This window comes from Neophocaena asiaeorientalis, unplaced genomic scaffold (genome assembly GCF_003031525.2).
Source record: "Neophocaena asiaeorientalis asiaeorientalis breed wild unplaced genomic scaffold, Neophocaena_asiaeorientalis_V1.1 scaffold825, whole genome shotgun sequence".
In the NCBI taxonomy this organism is placed as follows: Eukaryota; Metazoa; Chordata; class Mammalia; order Artiodactyla; family Phocoenidae; genus Neophocaena; species Neophocaena asiaeorientalis.
The window spans coordinates 140,676-148,400 of record NW_020173937.1 but is presented as its reverse complement, the minus strand read 5'-3'; the positions used below and the strand labels follow the sequence as shown (position 1 = coordinate 148,400).

At 48.1% G+C, this 7,725-nt stretch overlaps 1 pseudogene; it reads left to right on the top strand.

Annotated features, from left to right (window-relative positions):
- The first annotated feature begins 4,371 nt into the window (after positions 1 to 4,371).
- Positions 4,372 to 4,868, top strand: LOC112404603 (epimerase family protein SDR39U1 pseudogene; annotated as a pseudogene).
- The last annotated feature ends 2,857 nt before the right edge of the window (positions 4,869 to 7,725 follow it).

The following is a 7,725-nucleotide window of genomic DNA, read 5'->3' as shown; positions in this document are numbered from 1 at the left end:
GGGGCAGGCAGGTTTCCCAGGGCTGGGCCTCCTGGCCAGGTTATCACCGCTCTGTGCTTTCCTTCTTCATGGAAAAACAGACAGGGAAAGCATAAGCAACTCCCAGCTCGTTGCCTCTGGATCCCTAGTCGAAATTGTGATCTGAGTGTCAGAATCAAACTCCAAAGACAGCCCTCTCACGAGTGGCCTTCATGCCCTGTTGGAAGTTTCCAGGGCCTCAGCTTCTGTGTGCCGGACGAGGGTGGTGACAGGCACAGGGCAGAGGGACAGACACCCAGCTATGGATTTCCTCAGTGAGAGACCCCTTCCGGGCCTTGAACTAGCAGGACTTGCTCTGAACTGTGTACCTGAACTTTTCCTTGACAAACCCCTGCCTTCCATCCTTGGAAACACAGGGATCTGGTGAGCATTCAGGTGGGAGCAGGGGTAGCAGGACAAAACCAAGCTATTTGAAAACTGCAGGTTTAGGGAGGAAAGAACTCTGGTTTCTAGGACCAGAAAGTTGGAAGATGGTCCAAAGAAATCCCAGTAGCCACCCTTGACCAGATGTCACCTACCCAATGTCCAGTCAGCTGGGTCTGGGGCCTTTGCTGGCCTGGCACAGACAGGATATGCTGCAGTTTATGTTTAAAAATTCCAGAAAATATGGGTTTCATTGACTTGGCAGAGAAAATGGCCCTTCCCCGCTAGAGCCCTGATTCCTTCTCCTCCAGAGCAGCGTCTCCAAGGAAACACTGGACATTTCTTAAGTTGCCGAAGGGCTGAACCACCAGCTCGTCTGGATGTCTCTTCAATCTTTCTTTCTTTCTTTTTTTTTGCTAGTTTAAATGTTAACTTGCAAAATATCTCAAATATTTCGAAGGAAGGATTTCAACTTTTCATCCTCCTTTCTCCCCTCTCAAACCGTCCTCATTGATCCCTAACTCTAGACTTATAAATTACTTAACTGACTGATAACTTTTCACCGAGGGAGGATAAGGTTTCTATAAGATCAACCAATAAATCCCATTAGCCATCCTGGAACAGCTGGAGCCCTCAGTCACCGGAATTGTGTATTATTCTAGTCTAGCACCCCAACCCCAAATAACCCACATACGCGAGAAGGAAACAAAAACAGAACAAACACAAGTGACCTCGAAGAGCAACGGTTCAGTGTTTTTGTAACCAGTGCAGGGGGCTTGGTGGAGACACAGTGTACGTGAGGCTGACCCCAAGCTCGCCTGGCCCCCGTGAGCCTCCATTGCTCATTTGTAAGAGAGAATGTGAACCCTCTCCCAGAACTCACGTCAGGGTTAAACATTTGCAAAACCGACTACAAAAGTGCCTGGCATTTACGTGGCAAGCAATGAAATAACGAGATATCATTTCTTTCTTCCTTTACTGTATGCATCTGCCACGCAGAATAAAAACACTAACCCAAAACTCACTAACTTGAAAGGTATATGCACTCGCCCTCTTCACAGCAGCGCTGTTCACGACAGCCGGGATGCGGAAGCAACCCGAGTGCCCGTCAGCGGGCGAATGGATAAAGAAATTGTGAGATACATAGCTATACATATAGATATTATTCAGCCATCAAAAAGAATTAGATCTTGCCATTTGTGACAACATGGATGGATCTCTAGGGCACTAGGCTGAGTGAAAGAAGTCAGACAGAGAACAACAAATACTGTACGATCTCTCTTATACGTCATGTCTAATGAATAATAACAAGCTCATAGATACGGAGAACAGATTGGTGGTTGCCAGACGCGGGGGTGGGTGGTGGGAGACATGAGTGAAGGAGGTCAAAAAGTTTTAAAAAAGTAAAGACAGAGCCTTTAACATTTATGCAAACCCTAAATTTTGTTTATCTAAAATCCTTTATTAAGAACACATGGTGGGGGGCTTCCCTGGTGGCGCAGTGGTTGAGAGTCCGCCTGCCGATGCAGGGCACGCGGGTTCGCGCCCCGGTCCGGGAAGATCCCACGTGCCGCGGAACGGCTGGGCCCGTGAGCCGTGGCCGCTGAGCCTGCGCGTCCGGAGCCTGTGCTCCGCAACGGGAGAGGCCACAGCAGTGAGAGGCCCGCGTACCACAAAAAAAGAAAAAAAAGAGCACATGGTGGGCAAGTGGTACCTCAAGATATTTGCCCACCTCAAGGATCTTATAATCTTGGTGTGTATGGTATGTGTGTGTGTATGGTGTGTGTACGGTGTGTGTACGGTGTGTGTATGTATGTGTGTGTATGTATGTATGTGTGTGTGATGTGTATGTGTGTGTGCCGTGTGTGTATGTGTATATGTTGTGTGTGTGTGTGGTATGTGTGTGTGTATGTATCGTGTGTGTATGTATCGTGTGTGTGTATCGTGTGTGTGTATGTATCGTGTGTGTGTGTACAGTATGTGTGTGTACGGTATGTGTGTGTGTGTATCGTGTGTGTGTGTGTGTGTGTACGGTATGTGTGTGTGTGTATGTATCGTGTGTGTGTGTGTGTATGTATCGTGTGTGTGTCTGTTGGAAATCAATGGATGATGAACGACCAGGGATGCCATTAAGGTTATTTCGATTCTTACTTGAGAATATTGCGTGAGGAACAGGGTGACATTTTTCCATAGGTAACTGAATTTAATTATGAAATATTCTTGTATTATCATTTAATGTGTTTTTTGAGAGCCTACTACTTACCAAGCATTCAGCATCCAACAGGGCTTTATTATTTTAGGCTTATAGTTAGAACTGAAAGAGAATCCAATAGGTTCTATTTACAGGTTTTAGCCATTTAAGATAATGGAAAAAACTGATGTGGCTTATTTTAAGCCATAGGAATCCATCAGTATGTTTATCGAGGCGGCTTTTCAGCCTACCCTTGAGCTATATATAAGTTTTGAGAATATTTTGTGATCACATAGGCCGTCCCTTGATGGGTTGTTTGCCTGATTATATCTTAACTATGTTGTTCAAATAAATAAAACTGTAAGAATTCAACTCCTAGCATTTCATGTGAAACACTGATTTGTGCTATGTAGTCCCCCTGACACACATGCTGTGGAAGGTCAGGGTAAGCGGACACTCTCCAGGGCAGGACACAGCAGGGAGTCTTCATTCTCCCCTCTTCCAGGTCCTAATGAGTCCATACCCTTTCTCTGAGAGCCCTGGACAGCTAGGTCCCATTACCCCAGACTCTATCCACAGGCAGTTCCCAGCACAGCCTTTCAGGGAAATAAAAGCAAAAATAAAAACTCTGGGGTTTGGCTGACGTCCTAAAGGCCCAGCAAAACATCCAACACCAACAAGCCAACAGGTTCAAAGTGCAATCGTGGAAGTACCAATCTAGTGTAAAAGTACTTTGACCCATTTTAGAAAGATGTGCAACGATGAAGTTGAAATAGCAAAAGATGATCTGATTATTTAAATAGATATTTCTCCAAAGAAGATGTACAAATGGCCAATAAGCCCATGAGAAGATGCTCATTGTTATTAGGGAAGTGTAAATCAAACCCCCAGTGAGACCTCCCTTCACACCCACCAGTTGACTAGTGACGTGATGCCAGGATGTGGCAACAGGACGCTCTTCTTCTGCCAGCGGGGATGTGAAATAGCCACTTTGGAAAATGGTCTGGCTTATCCTCAAAAACTGAAACATAAAGTTACCATAGAACCTAACAATTCCACTCCTTGGTATACACCCAAGAGAACTGAAAACACATGTCCTCACAAGAACTTGTACAAGAATGTTCCATCAACTGACGAACAAATAAACAAAATGTGATATAACCATACACTAGAATATTATGCAAGCATAGAAAGGAATGACGTTCTGATACGCGCCGCATTTCAGCCGAACATCGAAGACGTTGTGCTCAGTGAAATAGGCCAGATACAAACAGCCACGTAGCGTGTGATTCCCTGTTCATGAAACGTCCAGGACAGGCCTGTCCACGGCGACACAAAGTAGATTGGTGGAGGACAGCCGTCAGCCACGGCTGGTTTCCAGGGGTGACTCAGGCCTTCTAAAACTGGATTCGGAGATGACTGCACAGCGTTGAATACACCAAAACCACCGAAGTACACACTTTGAAAGGATGAATTTTATGTTGTAGAGTTATGTCTCCACAAGGCTGTTATGTTTTAAACGGATATGATGAATTCTAAATAACGTAGAATTGTGAATGAGGGTAATTATATACTCCACTTCCCGTGCATTCTAGTAAATTGCTATTTTCCTGTCCTTACCTAAGGAAAGTAAAATTTGTTTCCAACATGTATTTTTGATCCAACAGGAACTGAAACTGAAATTTAGCAAAGACAAATCCTGGATCTGAGAAGCGAAGTGCAGGGGCGGGCTTGGAGCATAGCACTGGCAAAGAAGACGCGTGACAGAGCGAAGCAGCATGCGGGACAGGCAAGGAAGGGGGAGCAGGGAGGAGCGGTGGGGCCGCCTGGAGGCTGAGGGGCCCTCCTGTACAGTCCTTCCTGCTGCTCTAGGGGCTGTGCTGGGCCGTGGAGGCCACGCCATCGGTCACATGCTGCTGCCCTTCCGCCTGGGCCTGGGGGGCCCCATGGGCTCGGGCCACCAGTTCTTCCCCTGGATCCACATCAGAGACTTGGCAGGAATCCTAGCCCACGCCCTTGAGGCAAGCCACGCGCAAGGGGTCCTGAACGGAGTGGCTCCAGCCTCCTCCACTACCAGCGCTGAGCTTGCCCGGGCCTTGGGCGCAGCCCTGGGCCGCCCATTCATCCCTCTCCCCAGCATGGTGGCACAAGCTGTCTTCGGGCGAGAACGGGCCGTCATGCTGCTGGAGGGCCAGAAGGTGGTCCCAAGGTGGACACTGGCTGCCAGTGTTCCTTCCCAGAGCTGGGGGCCGCCTTGAAGGAAGTTATAGCCTAGGTGGGGGAGGCTCAAGGAAGGGCCTGAGGCTGTCCCGCAGCAGGGGCTTCCTGATGAGAAGCTATGAGCTCAGGCTCTCCTCTGCTTGAAACCTGAAGGCATCTGGTTCTCAGGGAGTCCTCTTTCCTTCTCATTGTCCTGTTGCCTCCCCTTATTTAACTGAGAGACTGTCCGCTGTTTCAAGGTTGCAATCTCATCAGCTTGGGACCTTAACCTCTTCAGGTTTGGTTTCCCTGCACGTCCTGTTCCTGGCCCACTTCTCCTTTATTGCTGTGTAGAGAATAAAGATAAATTGTCTCACTAAAAAAAAAAGAAGAAGACGACGTGTGAGAAGTGGTGATGGGAAAACGGCAAGGCCGTCATGGCCAGCCTGGTCCTCAGACTGCTGGCGCTGACCTCGGCCAGGGCAGGCCCCCCTCGATTATCACACGAGGACAGCTTAAATGCACGTGAGTCAGCACTCCGAAACCGTGTGTTCACAGGATGCGTTTGACCAGATGATGCAGCAAAACTATTTTTTGTGCTTCTTAGGCTGCTAGCTGGAAACAAATTATGCAGAGTAATATTGGGAGTTAAGGGCTTTTGAATTGGATTTTTTTCTAGTTATTAATTCGCACTCTGTTACCATATTTTGTGCTGCTGCGGATTTGCTTATAATTCTCAGGTGTATTTGTGTAATTTGCCTTAAAATCTGTGATTATTACTTTAACAAATATCTAAATAAATCAGATTAAAACTTCTCAGTGTGATGACATTACACCCTGACCCCAAAATGCACAACAGAAGACGTAAAAGGAATCAGTCGGTCTTGGATAGAGCGACTAAGCACCGCTGAGAGGCTCTCAGAATCTGCTTCCTTCCTCTGCACGCCCAGGTAAGATCATGCTTTCCACAACCACGAACATCTATCCTGTAGTTAAGCCCTCAAAAAAAAAAAATTAAAAAGATGAAAAGACTCATTCATTTATCAACAAATTCTGCGCATGTGCCAGGCCCTGGGGCAGGCCCGGGGTTCAAGACAAGAAGGACTGACGCGGTCCCCACTTCACGGAGCTGGACCCTTGGCAGCATCACAGCACCTAGTGCTCTAGGCTATATTGAACTCGTGCTGCAGGTTTAGTTTAGGCTGAATTCTCTACTAAAGCAAAAGAGGGGAACCGGCAGCTTACGTCACTCCTTCCTGCTCAAACCCTGACGGCACCCCTGGAGGTCAAGGGCCCGTCTCCTCTCAGGTGTCCACGTCCATGTGGAATCACCCAGGTTCCTCCCTGCTCCTGACAGGGAGGTCCTTCAATGACGGTGTTTTTGTTTGTTTGAAAGAGTGTTCATTATTTATTTATTTTATTTTTGGCTGTATTGGGTCTTCTTTGCTGTGCACAACGAAGTGGGGGTGAACGGGGGCTACTCTTCGTTGCAGTGCGCGGGCTTCTCATCGCGTTGGCTTCTCTTGATTCAGAGCACAGGTTCTAGGCACGCGAGCTTCAGTAGTTGTGGCTCACGGGCTCAGTAGTTGTGGCGCACGGGCTTAGTTGCTCCACAGCCTATGGGATCTTCCTGGCCAGGGATTGAACCCGTGTTCCCTGTCTTGGCAGGCGGATTCTTAACCAGGGCGCCACCAGGGAATCCCCAATGACAGTGTTTAAAATCACGGGCCTGAAGTCAGACAGACCTGGATGTGAGTTTTGACCCTTCAGAGGATTCTCTGAGTGGTGTGAGAAGATTACTCAGCCTCTCTGAACCCCCGTCCGTAGAGTGAGCTTGCGCTAGAACCTGGCTCTCGACTGCGTGCTCGGCATTCAGTGTGCTGTGGGGCGGCGGATCCCAGAGCCCCCGCAGGCTGTCCACATCCCTTTCCTGTCAGGAAGCCTCAAACTGGGCACAGTACTGTGTTAAGAGTCTTGCGCTCAGTGATAAATTTGATAGAAAAACCCTCCGAGTAGCAGCTGAATGCTGGTTTACAAGCGCTCTTGTGCGTCCCTCCTTTGTAACCGTGGCACTTTAGGGCCAACACCAGCACTTCCTGCTGGCAGTCAGTATCCGTCTTGCCTGACCCTCACCCCAGTGACCACGTTACTCCCAGAGTTGGGTTTTAGAAGCTGGGTTTCTGCAGCTTAGTCCTGAAAAACCCAAAGGCAATGAATTTAGACAATATATTTTTGATGTTTGAGTCTCCATGGCACTCAACTCCAAAATCCAAAAAGCAGCTTGGAAGAACACAAGGGAATACAAAAAGATTTGTTATACCTGATAAGGTTGTCAAGAAATGTCTTGTTTCTAGAAAAGAAATGTGTTACCTGTTGAGCTTTTGAAACAATTACTCAACTACCTGTACTCGCTAAAGAGACTATTAAAAGTTCAACAAAAGAAGCACAAAAGATTCTGTAACTGGAAACGTTGCTCTTTGGTCATGAGAACGTAATTCTTTTTCCAGCAGCTCATAAAGCTGCTGAATTGCTCCACGGGGTCAAGGAGCGGCTCTCCTTTGCTGGGAGCCTCCTGTGGCTTCGGCTTTTCCTCTCCGGCCTCTGCCCACGGAGTCTCTGCCGGGCAAGCGCTGTTTGCCCATACAGGCCCCTTAGGGTGAAGACTGGCCATCCAGGAGCTCTTATTTCGAAGATAACTTGAGAAATAAAGAACCGGGTGTGTTTTCAGGTGTTTGTCCCACATTACCCCGTGCATCAAATTAGTTTAGGTATGTAGAACTTTGGAATGCTTTTAAATCCCCGTAAACATAATGACGGTAATGACCAGGGACAGCGACAGGGGAGAGGAGGAAGAGGAGAGCGGGGAGAGGACTGGGGAGGGAGGGGGCTGCGCAGGGCTCTGGGGCCCAGACTGCCCCCGGGGCCTGCAGGGC